The 22,757-nt window shown below is 40.8% G+C and overlaps 2 long non-coding RNA genes across 2 annotated transcripts; one reads left to right on the top strand and one right to left on the bottom strand.

Moving 5' to 3' along the window:
• Window positions 1–19,182: 19,182 nt before the first annotated feature.
• On the bottom strand, window positions 19,183–19,971 carry LOC118558848. The gene is made up of 2 exons (XR_004928514.1): window positions 19,700–19,971; window positions 19,183–19,546 (listed from the first exon to the last, which is right to left on the bottom strand). It is a non-coding gene; the product is annotated as an uncharacterized LOC118558848 (long non-coding RNA).
• Window positions 19,972–20,373: 402 nt separating this feature from the next.
• Window positions 20,374–21,588, top strand: LOC118558849. Its single transcript, XR_004928515.1, has 3 exons — window positions 20,374–20,619; window positions 20,713–20,821; window positions 21,147–21,588. It is a non-coding gene; the product is annotated as an uncharacterized LOC118558849 (long non-coding RNA).
• The last annotated feature ends 1,169 nt before the right edge of the window (window positions 21,589–22,757 follow it).

Here is a 22,757-nt window from a genome sequence, read left to right as displayed (position 1 = left end):
GGAAGGCAGAGCAGGGGAGAGGACAGACGTGTTCTGCACAGTTTGCTGTGAAGAAGTGAGAAAGCTGTCTTATCTGACACAATTCTGCGAGAGTAATGTGTGAGCCTGGCCAGACATCTAAGCTCTCCGAGCGCTTGCGAGAGGGGCCAAATGTGCATTATCGTCCATCCATCACTCACTCATTACTGATTCACTTACTTACACCCAGACCCACACACACACACACACACACACCCACCCAAACGAAGACCGTACATGAATGCTGATACGGCCTAATACGTGCACTTAACACCAGACTGGATGTGAGTGAGACACATTTATCTCCATGCAGCTGTGTGGTAATGACTCTGAGTGCATCTGTTGGTGTGTACGTACGTGCAGGAGCGAACGCGATCCAACCGGTTTCAGGTCAAAGCGATTCTACGTCAAATGATTGTTTCATAATCTGATTGACAAGGAGACTCCCTCCTCGCCTCCGTCTTTTCTTCCTTTTCTTGACATTTATCATCCATTGCCTCCTTTCCGTGTTATCTATCCCTCCTCCCAGATGCTCCCTTCACACCCTCTCACCTCTGCATGCCTACTACTGTAAATCCTTCCTCTTTTGATTATCCTGTCTCATCCTTGATCATGTAAACACATTATTCTGATCCCATTACCTGTGTTAGCACTGCTTGCCCCTCTTGTCACATGGAAAGCGAGTTTGCGTGAAAGATCCTCCATTCAAACACTCAAGGCTAGAAAAGTTGTGTTCTGAATGGTTAAAGTGAATAAGTACTCAGTGTAGTGGCCTTGAATATTTTCTTTGGAATTACTAGTCACCATTAGTTGCACAAAGAGGGAGCTTGATGCTAAATGCTGTGAACATGTTGGATAACTACAGAGACGTAGTTCGGACATGCAGAACAAACAGTTCAGATGGCTTCTAATTGTGCTGTTTAGGTTGGATGTTACTTCAAAAATTTACAATCAGATGCTAATATTCTCAAACTGGTAAATAGTCATTTATTTATACATTGATTTGTAGCATAATAATATTTTTGATGTCTTGCTTAAACCCATGCAAGACAAGAATGTTTCCATCGTGAGTCTTGTCACTTATTTTTCATTTAAGCTCACCCCTTATCTGGCTAATAGTAGCCTGAAACGATTGTAAAACACTTTAGCTATTTGGCAGATGATGGAAAGTCTATCCCAGACCACTTAACCTGTATGATATACAAGACTTTCTGTGTATGGGGATATTGCCTCAAACTGATGTCTCAACAAATTTCTGTCCATGAAAGTTGAAAAAGAATGAATAGAGAGTTTTTGGATGAATTGCCATGAAAATTGGAAAGCCCATTTTGATGGCTGGCAGTCTAGCTGGAAAGTATTCATACCTCATAAACCTTTTCACACCCACCAAGTTCAATGCATTATGCCTAAATCTTGCAGAGCAAGACAATTTAATGCATCATTTTGGCTGCAATATTACAAACTGCTGAAAAGTGGGTTACCCACTAACAAGATTTGGATTTATAAAAAATTGAGCAGTGTGCATTGTATTAGGATTCATCGCCTTCACTCTTATACCCCTAAATAAAATACAGTTCAACGAATTGGCTTCATTGTAATTTAATATCAGTATCACCCCAGCTGTTCAGCCTTGGCCTCACTGATTCCTTTGAGAACAGTAGCGGACAAACAGACCAAGGAACACGCCAGACGGATTAGAGGCAAAATTATGGATAAGTTTAAAGCTCAGTATCAATCTAGAAATAATCTCACAGGGCACTATTTAGTCAATCATCAGAAAATGTATAACACAACTGCAAGCCTACAAAGAGATGGTCGCCTTCCCTAAACTGACCGACGTGGCAAAGGCAGCATTGATTAAAAAAGCAGTCAAGAAGCCTGTGGTAACTCTGGGGGAGCTGCAGATTCATCAAAGTGGAAGAATCAGATGACTGGACAACTGCTGGACGTTCACTCCATAAATCTGACCTTTATGGAAGAGTGGTAAGAAGAAAGCAAATGTTAGAAGAGACTCATAAAGTATGTTGTTTGCAGTTTGTCACAACCCATGTAAGCAACACAGCAAGATGAAGAAGGCGCTCATGTCAGATGTGCACATCCCATAGCACCTCAACCTGAAACACAGAGCTGGCAGCATCATGGAGTAGGGATGTTTTTATGGAATCGATTTCAGGAGGGTTGGAGATAAAAGCAGGGTCATCAGGTAAGAAAACCTGCTGGAGGCTACCAATGGTCGAGGTAGAAGGTTCCCACTCCACTGGGGCAATGATCATAAAAACTTTTAAAAATCCCCCTCACAGTTATGGGTTACTTTGTGTTTGTCTATCACATGAAATATAAAACAAATGCATAATTTCTGTCGTAGTTTGACAAAATGTAGAAAAGTCTGAGCACAATGAAGACATTTTGGAAGGTACTGTGTAATACAAATATTGCAATACAGATGATAACAGATAATAATCACAATCGAAATACGTTTTTATGACAGGTAAGTATAGGAAGAAATATCTGTGAAATTTCAATTTCGATTTTAATTTTTTTAGGCTGCTATATTAGCTTGGATTTCCTGCTTAAAATGTTGCTCAGTTCTAATTGAACAGTGACCAGTACAATGAGTTGAATGGTGTTAAATAAACCTGGTTGTAGTTTCCAAAAAAATGCTAAATAAAAAAGAGACCAGAAGTACTAGAAGATCTGTTGAAATGCCTCTTTCACCAAGGCCAGCGCTTGGATACTCAAAAAAGAAACATTCACATCTGACGTTGTTCAGCACATCGTTTCTTGTAGTTTTTTTTTTTTTAATATATATATATAATGAAATCTTGCTAACGGACAAAAGCACAAAATAATGGCACTGAGAGAATGCAACCTTGGCCAAGGCCACTGGTTTATCCCACTCTTTTAAAAATATACAGTGATCGGTATTTGCAGCCGTATGTCGGGATTAAACAAAAGAAAAGGTCTTCAGCCCTCGGTCTTGGAAAAGTTAAGCAAATATCTATTGATGAGGCTAAAGAAAAGGCACCGGAAACCAAGATAAAGCTACTGATAGTTATGAGCTGTAGAAGAAAGCTTTTATATTTCTTGCTTGTGTATGAAAATATTGATGTAAATGCGTAAAGGGATGTATTTCACTGTCAGAGTATTCAGAAAGCAATCAGCTGGGCTGTTTTACTTGGTCTGAGATGCTCACACTCTAACGGCAAGGTGACGATGTGAGCAGCCCTGCACAGCCCACGAGCATTTCTTTTTTGTCAACCGTAAAGAAAAAGGACAAAATCGTTTCTTGCATCTACTCTGACATCGTCGTAGCATTTTAATTATATGCTACAGGCCTCGTTTAAACCCCTTTGCAGCTGCTCAAGATCTATACCACCATGACACTCAGCAATCAATATCTCGTATTCACACACACAGACCCCAAGAGGAATTTCTCTTATCGGGAAACATCAGATCAAGCAGATACACTTGAATGGCTATTGGGGCCAGATTGACTCACAGTGAGGGGACTCTGGATCAATGTTTTTTCTTGCAAGCCAAACTCGGCCTGTTGTGTTTTTTTTTTGTGTGTGCGTGTGTGCTAAAGTGTGCATCGAGGGAGCATTGGGGCTGCTCCACCAGCTGGCTGCTTAATCAAGGCGTATTCACATTAGAACGGAGGTGGCGAGAATCAAAGTACACATGGCAGCTCCGGGGCAGACCAAGCGCGTCCCTGGGCTCTAAGGGAGAAAGAGCCCACCCCCTTGGTCGAGGTCCCCCCATTGGGGTTCAATAGACAAAGACAGGCAACTGTGTTTCCAAACATGGGCCCCCTCTTACCTCCCGGAGGTCAGGAACTTGGAATAATCTCGCCAAAGCAGGAGGGACGAGGCTTTCTCATACACACAAACACAAACACACTCGCTCACACACACACACATTTAGGGATTATATGACCCGCTTAACCCAGTGGCAAAGTCTCACAGAGGGAAGAGAAGGGTGAAGGGAATTTTTTTGGGGGGCTACCAGGGGTTATTGTGAGCCAAATGACAAGAAAGTGGTGGTGTCGGGAGTGATGAGGGGGAAAAAAACAGCCTGGTGAGCATTTTTAGTTAAACATATATCTAACTAATGTGTAAAAGATATAGGTCAGTTGTTCTCAGTCGTGGCACTCAGGGTCCATCATGCCTTACATGTTTCCCTGCTGCCCAATGTCTGACTTACATGAGTGAGCGGTTAACAGGCATCTGTAGCACTTGGTGGCTCTCTGAGGAGGCAATGCCGTGATTTTAATAAAGTGTGCTAGAACCGAGACACGTGTGATATACGAAGGACAGTGAGGCCCGAAGACCAGGATGGAGAATCCCTGGTCTAGGTTAAGGTTGGTAGGTATTTGGTTTAAATAAACTATTTCCACAATGTTTTGAGATGCTTATTAGAAGTTTAAATATATACCTATTATGGCTGAGATTCATATTTGGGATCTAAGTTGCTGACACACAGTCTTTACAAGATCATACATTCCATGTTACTCATAAAATAAAAAGGCTCAGGAGTTGCTATAGATTGTCTTCCCCAAGTTATAAAATGTTGCTGATGCCTGACTGTATTTATTTTGGGTCAAGATTTTACTTTGAAGAAAATAAACTAAACTTGGTCTCTGACGATATCAAGAAAGTACTTTACCGGTGCACAACCTGTACAACTTGAAATGTTCAACAACACTTTAAAGGCACTTTGCTTCTAAAAACACAATTAGAATATGCGTTCTGATGAGACTTGTTTGTAAGATTAAAAGTACCATTTGAAAATAAAGACCTTTAAGCATGTATTAAACTTACTTTTAACTAAGTCAACCTTTCTATGTTAAAACTTATTTTATTTGGTCTGATATGATATTGATATCTTCAATGCCATGTTTCCATGTTTTCGTTAACTGCAAGTGGAAAATCATCATAATTAACAAAACAAAAGCTGTAAAATGTCAGTTTGTGTTTAATTAAATTACATTAAAGTGTTTCACTCAGTGAATTATTTAACTGAAATAAATAAACGTTTCAATATTAGTCTAAATTGTTGAATGGGTACATATGTAAATATCTTGTCACATTTGTAACTATCCTCTCAGATAAGCATATGCACAGTTGATTCCTAGTACATTGGTGGTAATACATAAAAAACAAAACCGCAAAAAAAAGGCATGAATTGGTGAATAGGCAAAATTACCCTTTGTCAATTTTGTTGTGATTTATTTATTTACTTTTCCATTCATTTATTCATTTTGCCCTTTCTATGGCTCCATTTGTCATGCCATTTAGTCAACAAAGTAAATTATACAACAGGAAGAATATCTGACATTCTCCCGACGTCTGTAGGGCAAGTCTGACGAGGCACAAGATACTCTGACCCACCCTGATCTTTGCCTAAGCTTCTAGGACAGACCAAAAAAGATCAAGCGAGATGGAAACCTTACTGCACTAAGTTGTGAATAACTTTGGCTGTCAATGGGGGCGGATTGAGCTTCCTCTAATGATGTTTCTAAATCACAGCCTCATCTGAGGCATCTGTGCCAAAAGGAGATAAATGGCTGACAAATAAATAAAGAAAACAGTCTATTCATCAGCTTTCTGCACAAAAAATCTAGCCCTAGTTCAATTATTTTTATTATGAAGCACTGAGTGAAGCTAGAAGTCGACAGTTTAGCAGAGTATTTTTATAAAATGGAATACTAAATTATTCAGGACCAATTGACATTTTATTGCCATGAAGTGCAGAATAATGTCAGCTGTAGCCTCGGGGTTCCAGTAGTTGTATTTTATCCCCTTTAAACTGCTGGGTTAAATCTGGAGGACTTTGTCTCTGTCATAGTGCCAGCCCTTATTTGCTCATTGTAGGAAAAGTGCGCCATCTAGTGAACCGGCAAAGGAAAGGAAATAGGTGGTGTCAGTCACTGGGTGCCTCACATGATGAGAACAGTTTGTTTAAGCTGAGGGGAAATACGTAGCAGATCATGACATTTACAAGAACGGACTTGAAAGCTCAAGATTTACGAATTGTTTTATTTGGGAAAATAAGTAACTTTCTCAGCTTAGTTAAGTCATTCTAAGTTTAACCTTGAGAAAAGTCTCTTGCATAAAAGGACCATACATTTGACTTAAATCACTCATTAACAGATCCACAAGCAGTTTTTCTGATGTAAAATATCTTGGGCTATTTTTGAATATATAGTCAAATAATTAAATAAACTTTATGATATAGAAACTAAAATTTCAAAAATAGGAAAACGTTAAAAAAAGAATAGTGGAACATAAGTTGTTCTTTGATCTTTAGTTTTTCATCCGTCGTCTTTGCACATTTTAGTCTCCTTATCTAAATGTACAGTGTTTTATGAAAGTATTCAACTTTTTGTAATGTGTACAGAACACTGTGTAGATAAAATAACTCTTTGTGTGTCTAGGCACATCCGCCTCAACCCAATGGTGAAACATGGTTGTGGTTGCATCATGCTATTGTTATGTTGTTGCTCAGCAGGCAAAGAGAAGCTTGCCAGAGTTAAATACAGCACAAACCTGAACAAGAGAGACTGGGATGGAGATTCACCTTAAATCTTCACCTTAAATCTACAGCCACAGCTACAGTGAAATCATTTAGATCAAAGCAAATATGAATGTGAGCTACTCCTTGTTGCCATCTTTTCTGCTGCAGTCCGAAACACCTGCGTCTTAATGGCTCAAACTCAAAATTTTCAGATTCTACAGTGGCTGGACCAATCACAGGCTCAAACGGTAACACTCACTCAAACATGAATATACTTTTGCAAAGAACTGTAGAGATAAAGTCAGAATTTTTTTTTCTTCAATAAGCTGTCAAGAGTTACACAATTCCCCAAATACTCTTAGTAGAAAATGGAGACGTGTCTTTAAATAGCCTGTATGTTCTGTGCTGTTTATTTCCCTGTGCATCAAGTCTAATTCTGCCTCCTAACCCTTAGTCCAGTAGAGTCATGATATGCTTTCTGAAAACTTCACGCTACTTGAAAACAACTGTAAGCTGACAATGAAAACAATTTAAACTAGATAAAATAAATGCGGCACAGAAAGTACTAACAAATCAGGATTAAGACAGAAGACGTAACTCAGCGAACATTTTTCCATAGTTTTGATAACTCCTTCAAAAATAGAGGCCATAAAAAAAGTACAAACTCAGTTTTATTTCACACACAATAACTGCAACGCAAAATAAATTAGAAAAAAAAACCTAAAGCGCCATCTTGCTACTGATGGGCCCATTTTACCAAATCCATAGAGAGGAGTGGACAATTTGCTGTCTATAATGGTGTTGGCCAGAGACGGGTTAGTGAAGCGATGAAAAAGTCACTCCATCTGAAATGATCATGCTGGATCAGCTGTGCTACCGCGTGTCTCCCAACCGTGAAGAGCCGCATGCTGAGGGCCGCCATAATTAAAGTGCTTATTGATTAGACTTTGTGCGCTCCTGCGTTCCCTGAACCGTGAGTCGGTCACTCTCACAGACATTCAAATCACCTCAGAGCCACGAGAGCAATGTCTATGCTAATGTGTATGGTAATGTTTCCCCTCGGTTTAAGTCGATTATTGACGCCTTTCACTAAATGGACGGTTGATCCACAATTCAAGCTTCATAGAAAGGTGTCCATACGAGATTGATACCAGGGCATGAGGTCAGCTTCACTTGAACTACACCAGCTTCTGAAAACGAATTGGGCATTACTTACCTAATTGAAATATTAATTGGAAAGTAAATGACATTTCTCAACTCCGTGTGGGATTTGAGTTTATCCCTAGGTATTGCACAAGAAAAGACAATGTCCATGCCCCAGAGCCCTGGAAAAAAGGTCAGTGACCCTCATTTGTTAAGAACCATCCGCTCATTGGTTCTGTTTTAACAGCTTGGTGTTATGTGTGTGACTTTTAATCTAAATTAAAAGAGCAGTATTCATGGTAGGCTCCACACCTAAAATAGACTGATTTTAACCTTACAGAGTTTTGTCCTTTTACACTGACAAGCTAAAATGTACATTTAAACATGTATTGGACTTTGTCTTTACAAGGATTGTATGTGACAGACCAACACAAAATAGTGTTCAATTGCCCGTGCCATACAGTGTATCTATAAAAAAAACTCCCTATGTCAAACTTCAAGTCTTTCAGGTTAGGTCTCTTCCAGCTTATGTACAGCTGGATGACTCTACTGTATTCATGAGTTTTGAAGTCAAATGGTTGCACTGAATTTTAGGTATTTCAAAATGAAAGGGACTTAATACATAGCATGTCCCACTTTTCTTTCTAATTTTCCTTCCACATACCAACTAAATTGTGTGGGTCTTAAATATAAACTCTCAATAAAACCCATAAAAGTTTGTGGAAGGCAAGACGTAAAAATGTTCCAGGGGTATGAACAATTTTCAAGGCATTCTAAAAGTCAGGATGAGATGTGGTCATACACGCAATTATACAGGAGAACAAGAAATAGGTCTTACGTGTTTGGTGCTCAGGGCAGAGCGGAACATCGTGCAATAACTCTAAGAAAGGTTGGTGTATTGATCGTTGTGTACGGCTGCTCTGTACCGCCCAACACTTCTTCAGCTCTGACCCTGACCTGCTTTGCTCTGCTCTTTGCAAATCCAGACATTCTCCTTGGTGTCCCGCTGAAACGCCATCAGCGTCTAAACTTAAAGCCTGACATATACTATGCTCATATCGGGCTTCTCGGAAAGATTTTGTGAAGACGCGTGCCTGACCCTAATAATTCCATCTGAACTTGAATCAATAATATTCCTGAATGTTGGACTCAGGATGAAATTAAACATTGATCCGTGTGAAGATGATTCTTTACCAAGCAGGTTGTACAGACACAGCCAGTGACATATATACATCCACCTGATCAAGAAGTGCTTTGATTATTGATCGATTTTGCAACATGCCACTCATAAGCTGTATGCAACGCAATTTTGTTCTGTATGCACCCTGTACATACAAAATGACAAATAAAGTTGTCTAAGTCTAAGTCTAAGTCTAATACGTCTGTGTCGGTAGGGTTTGTGTCATTTGCTTTGGCCCGTGCCGGAACCATTAATGGATGGCACCACTTCTCTAAAACAGTCTGATAATAGAAACATCTTTTCTGTTCTAATGAACTGGTTTAAAAGACCACTGAGGGTTTTTTTTTTTTTTTTTTTATTGTATGACTCATGCTTGGTTAGAAAAGTGTACTTACAATTGTGGTTTGAAGACAAAGCGTTGCTCCGTGAAAGGTGATAAAGAGGTGTTCTGTGTCATAACTAACACATAAACGGTTTTCTGTGATAGTCCGTGGGTGAATATGCTGTTGAGTCTGCCCCCGTGCCGGTTGGGCTTAACCATGTGTCTCTCATTCCTATTTGTGGTTGATGTAGCATGAGGGTATGAGAGCATTGATCGTAATTTTCTGCAATGCTGCGTTCCCTCTCCTGGTTTATAAGGAGACTAATTCCTGTCTTCTACCTCTTCAGCCAACAAACAGCCTTGGCTTCGATTCTTGACAACAGCTAATGAATAAAAGAAGAATGAATAATCCACCCGGCGTTTTTGTTCACGCAACAAATAGGTTGCTGAGATGATATGTAGTGTATTGAAGTTTTTAACAAATGTTTTAGATGCTCTTCTGGTTATGATGAAAACATTTGCTCTGGTATCTTCCCACAAGTTGTGTTTATATAGTATATTGTGAAGTATTTTTGGTTGGTCGCCTTCCAACTGCAGATGTGAGAATGCTCCAGAAAAAGAATCTGTTGACATGGGCTTTGTTGAACAAATGAAGATCTTACCTTAGTCAAAATTTCCTTTTGACAGCACAGGCGCGCCCGATTGCGAGGTTGCTGTCTTTGGGATGTGGGTTTAAAGGGGGAAGAGGAGGATGCGTGGGATTAAACTTGTCTTAAAGATGGAGAAGAGGGATGCGAACTAACAATGGTTGTGATGGATGTTTGGGATGAAAAGGTTGATGTCAGGTTCATGAAGATTGATGAGGTGCCCAAAATAAATCTTACTGGTTTTAAACAGAACTGAGAGCACACCTGAACCTCATAAACCAGCACAATACCAAGCAGGTTAAAATTAACAATATAATCTAAACAAAACACAGGAAAAAGATTATTGAGCCAATTTTCAAACACTGTTTAATGACTTGTACATTGTTTGTTCATACAAAGCAGCTCATGAGGTCCCCTAAATGTAAATAAGTAAAACTATGGGGGGAAAAAAATCCTCCATTGGTAACACAATGCTCATACAAACAAAACCGGGATTGTACATGAAGCAAAGTTATAACAACAATGTTGTAATGTTCTGGGTTATGTTCTGGTTATGTTAGTTATTTTCGGGAGTGATCAGGTGAATGGAGTGAAACTAATTACTGGCATGGGTGGAGCTAATCAGGAACAGGGAAGTGCTTGGGAGTAAACTGAAGCTGATACGATGGTGACTGGAGAAGGGGAGTGACAGGGTGGAAGAATGCTGGCAGGTGAACTGAATTAAGATTGGTGACAGAAATGGTTGGAGCAGGCCGGATAAACTAATAATATAAAACAAAATCAAACCACAATAAAACCCAACCTATTCAAAAACTAAGACAGAACCTAAAACAGAAACTGAACTTAAGGCAGGAGAGTGAAGTAATTGATCAAATAACAAACAAAAACCATAACCAAACCCAAATCATGATAAATGTAAAGTCAAGCATTATGAATAAATATTAAATGAAATGTAATGAAAATTAAATATCATTAGAAGACAAGTGGTGAATAAATATAATCTCAACCCATTTGGCACAGTAGGGATGAGGTAAGAATGAATGGATGAAGATGTTTGAGGCCCAAAACACAAAGCCAGCTATAATGATTGGTCATTTTTCTTACTCCTGAAACTGAGTTAATACAATAACTACATTTATTGAATTGCAGTCATAGGAACATTATGAAGCCCATTGTTAATGTTAAGCCTTCCAATACAGAGTGATGTCATTGTGAATGGGGTTTATTATGGGGAAACTTTTGAGGCGCATTATGGCCAAGCAGAGTTTCAGTTTGGCTAACCTTTTCCTTTCCGATTCACACCTCTTTTGCGGATTTTCATTAGCATTTTATTCTGTCGCTTTAATTAGAAGCCCCCCACTTCTAATTTTTTAAAGTGCGATTTAAGCCCAACATTTCCTGCATGCATGCACATGCACTTTCAATGCTAGGTCTTCTCTCTACTACCCCTGCACAATCTGGTGCTCATCAAAGGCCACACACAAACCCACACATTTTCACTTTTTATGAGAACGCACCACAACCATACAAAAACTTAATATAAAGCTTTTAAGATCTAGAAAAACCTTTCACATTGGAAAAAGAAATTGCCCAAAATTTAGATATAATTCTGCAAACTACTTAAATCACAAGAAAGAGTCTCAAATAAATGCTCTAATGCAGTAAAGTTTGCAAAACAGTGACACCTGAAATTAGTTCAAATGACTACTAGAACTAAATATATCTGGGCCACAACTCTATTTTTTTCTGACAGATTAAAATTAAACGTACACATCTATTTGATCTAAGTGAAAGGGTCCACTGTGTGAGTTCAGCTGAGGCTACCCCTTTCTCTGGTCAAAAGTTATCATGTGATATTAAGTAAATAAAGACTACATTAATTGAGAATAAGGGGAATGTAATTCCCCCTCAAGTCCAAATCACGAAACCAAGTCGTTCTTGAAAGTTACGGGCTTTAATCACACGGAGCATGATAGTGTGCCGTGAGAACTGCTCGATACACAGACAGAAAGCAAATAAAAACAAATTTCAGTGCAAAAACATCAAAGAAACAACGCGACCATACATACATGACGCAACAGAAATTTGTGACGTTACATCTTCACGGTCAAACAAATATAACAGTAACAAACGTAAATGTACCTCATTGGCCGCTTTGCTTGAGAGAAAATTAAAATCTTCTGTCCTTCAATGCACTTTGCATGTTATTCAGTCTTCTTTAATTATTATTGAAGTCCAGCCAGAGGAATCAACGAGGTGTCTGCCTTGTAGCTCGATCCAGAATGTTCTTAATAAACAGGTAGCAACACTCAAAAGTTAACACCCCGTCAACACGCAGCAGCAAACTTTGGTTCCCCCATATCACAACAAATAATATACATGAAATACCGGAAATTAAAACTTTCATATTAAACTATTTTTGCTAGAAATGTATGTATTTATGAACTCTATATTTTTAACCCAATATTTACTAATCTATTATTTATTTATTTATTCTGACTTCGATGGCAGCTACACTCCCACCAAATCACTTGTGATTTTACACAAACCTACAAACTAAGTTAACGCTGGATGATAAGACACATTGCAAGAAAAATGTGGCAGCATCACTCGGCTTCAATCAAGGTCACCGTCTTATGGATAGGTCTCTCCAAGTAGACTGGCTTCCCAACGCGTTTTCCCCTTTTATCCAAAGTTGAGTCACTGATCAGCAGTTGCACTTTCCTTACGCAACCGTCTTCTGCAGGATAGACCTTTGTGACCTTTGCCAACTTCCATTCTGTTCTTGGGGCAGTGTCATCTTGAACGATCACTATATCATTGACCTGAGCGCTTCTGCGCTTTCGTTGCCATTTCTGACGCGGTTGTAAGCTCAACAGATACTCCTTGCACCATCTGGACCAAAACTCGTTGGCTAAGTATTGAACCTTGCGCCACCTCTTCCGAAGATAGAGGTCTTCTCTTTCAAACTTCCCAGGTGGTGGAAGAATGATAGAGGACTTCATTGTCAGTATATGATTAGGTGAAAGAGGCTGTGGTCCCGTAGGATCGTTCAGTAAGTGAGCTGTTAATGGTCGACTGTTAATGATTGCCATTACTTCATAGAAGTAAGTCCTCAGTGAAGAAGTATCGAGTCGATTGGAGGACTGATCCAGGATAGACGTCAGCACACTTCTTATTGTCCGAATCTGCCTTTGCCAGGCACCGCCCATGTGGCTTGCTGATGGCGGATTCATGACAAACTCACAGCCCAGTATCTTCAGGCGTTCTTGATCCATCTCCTTCAAGGCCTCTACGAACTCACGCCTGGCACCGACGAAATTGGTGCCTTGATCGCAGCGGAGTTGTCGAACATTGCCACGTATGGCTACGAAGGCACGGAGAGCGATGATGAAAAAGTCTGTGGTCATCTCTTCTAGGAGCTCTATGTGAACTGCACGAGAGCATAAGCATGTGAATAACAGGCCGTAGCGCTTCGACTCCTTCCTTCCATCCTTGACATAGAACGGTCCGAAGCAGTCTATTCCGCAATAAGTAAAAGGAGGTGTTTCTTCCATACGGTCGTGCGGCAAGTCTGCCATTTGCTGATTCTCTGTAGAACGTCTAAACCTTCTACACTTGAAGCACTTGTTAATGCAGGATGACACAGCATGACTGCATCCGAGTATCCAAAATCCGTTAGCTCGTAGCTCGTTGACTGTTATGCCACGTCCTTGATGTTGCACTTGTTGATGATAATACTGTATGAGCAGTCTTGTTACGTGACCTTTGGCAGGTAAAACGACGGGATGCTTGATGTTATAGTGCAAATCAGCATGCGTCAGCCGACCTCCCACCCTGAGGATTCCTTGTTTGTCAAGGAAAGGGTTCAGTTTGTATAACTTACTGGTCTTAACGAGCTCCTTCCCATGTTGGAGGGTTTGGATTTCTTCTGTGAAAGCTTCTCTCTGAACAAGACCTATGATGGTAGCCTCAGCATTACTCCTTTCCACCAGACTTGTGGCTTCATTCGTTCTTGGGAGTGAACCTTTCAGCTCCTTGGCAAGTCGCGTGAGACGAGCAATGGCCTTGACCAATCTTGTCCAGCAGGAGAACTTAAGGAATCGATCCAGCAGTGAAACTTCTGTAGCTGAAGCCTTGTGTACAAAGACATTGCGTACTTCAGGGTCTTCTGCTGCTAAATTTTCCACCTCAACATTCCCACTGGGAAGTTCTTCACCCCAGAGAAAATCAGGACCAGAAAACCAGTTGGAAGCAATGAGCTCCTTTGCCCGCAGGCCTCTCGATGCATGATCGGCGGGATTGTCTACTGAACTCACATGTCTCCACTGATCTGGTCTGGTGCTGTCTTTAATCCGCTGGATGCGATTTGCCACAAACACGTGGAATCTTCTTGCATCATTGTTCACGTATCCAAGGACGACCTTCGAGTCCGTCCAAAAAACTTCTTGAGCAACTATTTCTAGCTCCTTTCTTAGCATGTCACTCATGCGTACAGCTACGACTGCTGCCGATAGCTCAAGTCTTGGCACAGTTGTGACCTTAGTGGGGGCCACTCTGGCTTTGCCCATCACTAAGGAGCAGTGGATTTGTCCTGTTTCGCTAATTACCCGAAGGTAAGTACATTCTCCATACCCCAGGACACTCGCATCGGAGAAGTAATGGAGTTCATACCTTTGGACTTGCTTGAACTCTGATGGGAGATAACATCGCTGAATCTTTAAGTCTGCCAGGTTTTTTAGGTCCAGGAGCCAAGACTCCCACCGTGGTCTCAGATCGTCTGGCAGCGGATCATCCCATCCAACCTTGTCGCGGCACATCTGCTGAAGTATTTGCTTCCCGATCAGAATAAAGGGAGCGACAAAGCCCAAGGGGTCAAAGATGGAGGCCACAGTTGACAACACTCCTCTTCTTGAGAGTGGGCGTTCGTCCACCACCACTCTAAAACTGAAGTGGTCTGACGTGACGCACCATTTCACGCCTAGCGCTCTCTCCATCTGGGGTTCACCCAGAGCCAAGTCTTGACCATTCGACGAATCTGCACACTCTTCCTTTGGGAGGGATGCAAGCACCTCTTGGCAATTGGAAACAAACTTGTGGATGCGCAACCTTCCAGAGCTGCAGAGCTGTCTGATTTCAGCAACCAACTTTATGGCTTCTTCTGGCGTTGAGACACTTATCAAGTCATCATCGACATAGAAGTTTCTTTCGATGAAGTGGATTGTTGCTTCGCTGAATCGGCCTTGTCCTTGTGCGGCGACGTGTTTAAGACCATAGTTCGCACAGCCGGGTGACGAAGCTGCACCGAATAAGTGCACTTTCATTCGGTACACTAATGGCTCTGTCTTGATGTCCCCGTTGTCCCACCACAAGAACCTGAGATAGTCCTGATCTTCTGCTCTGACCCGAAACTGGTGAAACATACGCTCAATATCGCACATTACGGCTACTGGGCCCTTCCTGAATCGACAAAGGACACCTATCAAGGTATTAGTCAACTCTGGTCCAGTGAGTAGATGGTCATTAAGTGATACTCCTTCGAACTTGGCTGAACAGTCAAACACCACACGGATCTTCCCCGGCTTCTGATGGTGGTAGACTCCGTGGTGAGGAATGTACCAGCAAGAACCTCGTTGGAGTTCACTTTCCGGGACCTTCTCAGCATCTCCACAGGATATGATGTCGCTCATGAACGCGACATAGTCCTTGTGGTACTGCTTGTCCTTCTCAAATCTCCTTTTTAGACACCTGAGCCGATGATCTGCACACTTAAAGTTGTTGGGCAGACACGGCTTGTCTTCTTTAAATGGCAATGGCATTTCACGCTGTCCATTCGCTTGTATCTTTATACCCTCCTCCATTTTCGTGATGAAGCGAAAGTCATCCTGAGAGAAATGAGCGTCCTCCGCGTTTCTCTCACTGAAGTCGGATTCAAGCACTTTCAGCACATCTGTCGGAACAAAAACTTCCTTAACTTGGGTTCTGCATATGTACTGAACTTGACTTGTTAGGTCACTAGGTGACTGTAGACTTGGTGTGACTTGTTTCACAATGATTCTGTGGCTGCTTCCAATAGCATCTCCATAGTCAACACAGGGATTGACGCAGCCAACGATGCTCCAGCCAAGATCGGTCCTGACTGCGAATGGCTCGTCATCCTTGCCTGATACAATTTCTCTCGGCAACAGGGCTTGGGAACAATTGTACCCTATGAGCAGGCCGACATCGCAGTCTATCAGAGGAGCGATCTCTTCAGCAAGGTGCTCTAAGTGAGACCATGCTCTTGCTGTCTTGGGTGTAGGAATGTGGCTTAGACTAGCAGGGATGAAGTCTCGTGAATAAGTCACGGGAAGAGGGATTTTCTTGGAGGAGTAAAACCCTCTGACCTGTAACCCAACTAACTTGTAACTTGGGATTACAGTCTGTTTGGACGCAAGTGTGGAAAGGTTTAATTGCACAGGCTCCATCTGTGTGTCAAGAGCCTCTGCCCTTTCTTGCAGGATGAACGTGCTATCGCTCTGACTGTCCAGAAGAGCGTATACCAGAACTTCAGCTTCTGGGTTTCTTGTCGTTGACAGCCAAACTGGCACTATAGTGGAAGCATATGTGTTGTTCCCACTGTGCATGACTTGGTTTGACATAGCTGTGCTTGCTACTTCAGTAGTAGCAGACTCTGTGTCTCTGGACTCTTTAGACCTTTCCTGTCCCTTTGGAGGTTTTCCACTCTCCCTTTGTCCATCAGCTTGGACCTTTTCATCCGCCTTAGCACGGTCTTCATGCAAGCATGTGGGATGCCTCCCCTTGCACACATTGCAAACACTTCTCTTCTCACAGCTCTTTGAGTGGTGTCCTGGCCTTAGACACGCAAAACACAGTTTCTTTGTCTGCACATACTTAACTCGCTCTTTAACAGGCTTCTCCATTAACTTCCGACATGTCTGAATACTATGGTGTGTCTTCTCACAAAAAATGCATCCCTTAGCATCGCCCTTTCGTCCCTCAACATCTGGCCTTTCTTCAGATGCACTTACTAGCACCTTTACGCCAACGTTACGGACCTTAGACAGCTTTGCTCTTTCAGCATCACCACTCTTCAGAGCATGAAGTGAAGTCATCGGGTTGCAAGCTATCTTGGCTTCTCTAGACACAAACTCAACAAAGGTGTGGAAACTCGGAAAGTCATGTTTCTCTTCTTCGTATTCCATTACCTTTCTGTTCCACCTGGCAGTGAGCCAGTCAGGGAGCTTGCTGAGTATTCTTTGGTTTTCACTGCAGTCGTTTAAGACTTCAAGACTCTTAATATGACTCATGGCTGCTTGACAGCCTCGCAGGAAGTCTGCAAATTCTCTCAGCTCCACGCTGTCTTTGGGTCCAATCTTTGTCCATGAATTCAGCTTGTCGCGGAAAGCTTTAGCGACCACAAAGGAGTTGCCGTATCGTTCTTCTAATATTTCCCATGCTGAATCATAGGCTTTCTCAGTCCCCACCAGGAAATAACTTTCAATTGCTTTCTTTGCAGCTCCTGTGACATACTTGCAGAGATAGTAAATCTTTTCATTTACAGGAATGTTCTTCCGGCCTATAAGGGTTAGAAATGACATTTTCCAGTCCTTGTACCTGATTGGATCTCCGCTAAACATCGGCGGCTCTGGCACTGGAAGACGGCTTGTGTTTATGGATTCTGCTATCGCTTCAGCAAGCATTATTGTGCTGTTATCGTGATGAGTGGAGCGAGCAACTTGAGAAGTAAGCCTTGGGACTTCATGGTTTGTGGTGGGAAGCCTACAGGCAGGCTGTAAAGGCATGCTGTACTTTAGAGGAGCATTAGCCTTAGGTGAATGCCCTGACGGGTTATGAAGAAGATCTGATATGTCTTCATCTGAACCTACATCATGTTCGTAGACTTGCAGTCTTGCCCTTGCAGCATTCATTCTTTTAGTTGCTTCCAAACACTTTAACTGTCTGCGTTTCTCCTCTAGTAACTTCTGTCTTTCAGCATTTTCTGCTTCTTGCCGTGCTCGTCTTGCTTCTTGTTGTGCTTGTCTTTCAGCGTTCTCTGCCCTTTGCTGCGCTAGCTGCCTCCTGTTCTCAGCCTCAAGCCTTTCAAGCTCCTTTTCTTCCTGTTCCATTTCTGCTAGAACCTTCAAGGTGGCTTGGGTTGCAGCATACTCTGCTTCCGCCTCCTGCTTCTTTGTGGAGGACACACTTGAGCGTCTTGAAACATGTCCCGAGGCTGGGCGGCTAAACATGGACACTTGGTCTTCTTTAGATGAAAACACTGAACCAGTGTCACCCCATGGAGCTTGTACAGTTGGTAAATGCTTATCTGTGTCTTCATCCTGTAGAACATGTAGTCGTTCAATGAGTTGCTTTGATACAGCATCACAGGTGTCCACCCGACGCCGGGTGTCTGCATCCGGGACACTGTGTTTACGAATATCCTCATAGCGTTCTTTCACTTCGAGATCAGCAGTATGAATTTGAATTTGATGTTCGTGTAGAGCGTCGGTTGAGTTGGGTAAGGAGAGTGTCTTTTTGGCCTCTTTTGCAAGTATTTTCCATTTTTCATATTTTTTGTCAAAATTGCGTTGAAGTTTCTTTAATTTTTCATTATGTAGCTCCCGACCCTTCTCAGTTAGTTTCCTTCTCCTCTTGTCTTCAGCAACATCAGTTTCTGTATTCGCTTGAGTTTTCTTTGCAGGATCTTTTCCAAAAGCTTCATCGTGAACAGACCCCTCTTCTTCTTCTTCATGAGTAACTTCTGGGTTTTGCATTTCAATTGCAATGTCCTTATCAGCCATTTAGTATATTGTGACTTAAACTGGTTTGAGAAGTAACCTTAAGGAGCCTAGAGCTAATTAACTTGAAATAAATTGTTTTGCAAAATGAGCATAAATTTCCCCTTAGAAAATTATTTTAGATCAGTTAAACTTCTTATGCTTTAACGACCTATTCTTTTTTAAAGGCTATTTTGAGAAATCAAAACATGAAAATATCAATAACGTTAATATTTATGTAGTAAAAATTAATAACTATAGGCAAAGAATAAGGTCACAATATTTAAATCAGATCACACCAACTTGAATGTCAAGTGGTAACTTAAATGACAAGATACACTAGACTTACACTAGATTTATGTAAGATGAATATTAAATGAGAGCACCCTTTAAAACTTAGAATCACTGAAAATAGGCAAATACCGGAGTACTCCCTTTAAACAAAAATATTTCTCAGAATTACTTAATGTTGCTTAACACTTAACCAATAAACATTCAAATATCACAGGCAACAAATATGTAGAATATTCCGAAAAGTTATCACATTAAACCTTAGTTACACTTCAAACTTAGCAAGCGTTTTTTTTTTTTTTTTTTTTTTTTTCTTCTTTAGCAGTTGTAAAGGCTACTCTACGTCTTCACATTTAACTTGGCTCAAACGTGCTTCACGTTGGCATAACCACACAACTGTCTTAGGTTACTGGCAGGTTGCATACTGTCCTTTGACGAGTGGCTCCTCCCAAACCCCGAACATCTTCACAGCTCCGACGACGAGAGACGGGCGCGCGCACTGGCTCCTTGCTGCTGCTGGTCACGCTCTCCCCTCGCGTCGCGGTGGCTGAGTTCTCACTGTAATTCCCCCTCAAGTCCAAATCACGAAACCAAGTCGTTCTTGAAAGTTACGGGCTTTAATCACACGGAGCATGATAGTGTGCCGTGAGAACTGCTCGATACACAGACAGAAAGCAAATAAAAACAAATTTCAGTGCAAAAACATCAAAGAAACAACGCGACCATACATACATGACGCAACAGAAATTTGTGACGTTACATCTTCACGGTCAAACAAATATAACAGTAACAAACGTAAATGTACCTCATTGGCCGCTTTGCTTGAGAGAAAATTAAAATCTTCTGTCCTTCAATGCACTTTGCATGTTATTCAGTCTTCTTTAATTATTATTGAAGTCCAGCCAGAGGAATCAACGAGGTGTCTGCCTTGTAGCTCGATCCAGAATGTTCTTAATAAACAGGTAGCAACACTCAAAAGTTAACACCCCGTCAACACGCAGCAGCAAACTTTGGTTCCCCCATATCACAACAAATAATATACATGAAATACCGGAAATTAAAACTTTCATATTAAACTATTTTTTGCTAGAAATGTATGTATTTATGAACTCTATATTTTTAACCCAATATTTACTAATCTATTATTTATTTATTTATTCTGACTTCGATGGCAGCTACAGGGAACATTGTTTCAAAGTATGTCTGACTTTTAATTGAGAGACAGATCAAGATTTTCAGTGTGGTGTGTCGTGGAAAACAACGATACTCTGTCTAAATATGTGTTGCTAGGAACGTTTAGGTTCAAACTTGGCCAGGACGGTGGTAAAAAGAATGATTCACATCTTTGACGTGTGACAGGTCAACTTGCTGTTTCCTCTCCCCACCATGCGGCTGCTGTGACAATCCCCTCTTGTGGTGGGTTGTGTTTGAGGTGGGAGGGAGAGGAACTTGTAGTATAAGACGAGCTGAGATCAAAACCTGTAGTTTCAGAAAGAGTGAGAGAACTTTGCAGCTTGAAAGACATTCAACACGTGGCTGCCGCCTGAACAAGACTGGTTTGAATCTTCGTACTTGTATATATTTCAGCAAACGGGGAGAACATTTACTGAAAAACGACGTTTGTCGAAAGACTAAACGGGTGACCACTTAAGGGAAAGATGCAGTTTAGCCTGATTTCAACCTCTCTTCTCTGTTTCACGACATGGATGAACCTGGTCCAAGCAAGTAAGTACAAAAAATATTTAAACAACTTATTGATTGATTTGTCTTTACATACAAATATTCAAATCCTTTGTGTCTATGTGTTTTTTTTTTCAGCCATTGGATATTGTCCGTGTGTTACGCTCTCCAATAAAAAAGTCCCTCACTCTAGAATTAACGGATACAGCATTCAGAAGAAAGATCCCTGTTTGTTTACAGCAGTTGCGTAAGTGATATATCTTTTTTAAACATATCAGCTACATCTGATTTCATTGTAATGTCTTTATTCAATTGTGAAAATTAGTCCTGTTCAGATTTTTATTTATGGTGTTCGTGAACGTTTTAGTTTTAACCTCCACACTTTGTTTTAATGGACTACAAAATACAACAATATTCCAAAATTGGTCATCAGATATGTAATTAAGGAAGAGAGAAGAAAAACATTTCTGTTTATTTTTTTTAATTTTTTTATATATAACCATACAATAAGAAAGAAAAGCAATGATACATCTGAACTGTATTGATTTTAACATCTAGCAATAACGTTTCAGGTTTCTGACAGACGCTGGAAAGATAATATGCTCCACCGAGAATGACTGGACAAAACGTGTAATTCAGCAGCTGGAAAAAAGACAAAATAAAAAAGCAGTGGCAAAACTTATCAACTTCTGCACCTGGAATGGAACCACAATCAACAACAACAACAGCACCAGGATCTTGAAGGAGACGACAGGATAAGAGGAAAATAAGGGAATTGCAGAAAAGATGTGCAAAGACATCAAAGTGATTTCCCTTAAGAAATGTTGTTCTAAGAAATATGACATACAATACTTAAATGCAGTGGTTTTAAATTTTTTCCAGCTTAAAAACACTTTCTAACACCTAATAATTGTTCTGTGACTCTTCCTGGGTGTCCAGACCAGGTGGCGAGTGAAAGCTTTAATGTATCACAACAAAATATTATGAAGCTCTGCTTTATATCTGTATTATAGTCATGTACAATATTATGACACTTTATTTTTGTTATCTGTGTGTTAAACAAAAAAAATCTATATATTCTATTTTTTTTACCTGACAATAAAATCACAATTTAACAAAGCTGTTCTTGCTGTGAATCATTTATAATCATAACTGGAATTATTTCCATCCATATTTCCTAGAACTGCTCCTGATTACAATGACTTTAAAAGCAGGTTTCTGCAATTTAAAGTGTTTCTCTGCGTGTTTGCATGCAGGAAGGAAACTAGCTCAGACATGCGGTTGATAAGATAGACAGTCACAACGGTATAGATAAATGCCAACGTCTGAGATGCAGATTTTGTGAAGAGTTAAGAAGTAAGACGGGACATATGCTGGAGTGGCTGTGGTTGGAAATAAATGTCTAAAGTTCACCACTGATGTGTATTATCACTATTTTTTATCAGCTGTGCTCTATACATGACAGAATGGCATGTTCACAAGGGCCGGGACACAACTATGTGAGTTCACTGGTTTGATCATAGAGGAGAGAGGATGAGCTAATGCATGATTAGAACCATGGTTATCAAACTGTTATAAGTTCGTCAGGTGGTAGTCACAAATGTTTTTGTTGGTAAACGTTTTCAAGGTAAATTTGATTAAACTGACTATGAGGAAGTGGCAGACAAACCAGGATCAACAGCTTAGTGGTTGCTTACGTGTTTGTCATTTAGATCTGAACAACATAGATGTACATAGATTCACTTAAGGAGATTGCACCATATTGTATTGTACATGTGAAAGGTTTGTGCAAGAAAGCTTTTTGAGGTTAGCTATGTAAGAAATCTCAGACTTTTCCCCTTTGCGCAGTCAATATTTTAGGCACGTTTCTCATTATTTTTACAGCTTCAGACATGAAAATTTTAAGTTCGGAGGAAAATAAAATGCATATTACAACACACACTGATAGGGTCCACCTTATGTCAAAAGTTAATTTATGGCCCTTTTGACCCTTATATGACCCATTGATTTATGACACTTGTCACCCCCCTCCCCCTCTGACCTCCCACTTCCGGCTGAAGTCCCGCCCCGGAAGTCCCTTTCAACCTTGATTGCATGTATCGTAATATAAGCTCTATTTCTCCAGCCTCTGTAGTGATTGAATCCCTTTCCCGCCACTAAACGTTGCAGAAGAGTGCTGACCA

This window comes from Fundulus heteroclitus, unplaced genomic scaffold (assembly GCF_011125445.2).
Source record: "Fundulus heteroclitus isolate FHET01 unplaced genomic scaffold, MU-UCD_Fhet_4.1 scaffold_165, whole genome shotgun sequence".
Classification (NCBI taxonomy): Eukaryota; Metazoa; Chordata; class Actinopteri; order Cyprinodontiformes; family Fundulidae; genus Fundulus; species Fundulus heteroclitus.
Note: the sequence above shows the minus strand (reverse complement) of the source record. Positions and strands in the feature narration are given on the sequence as shown.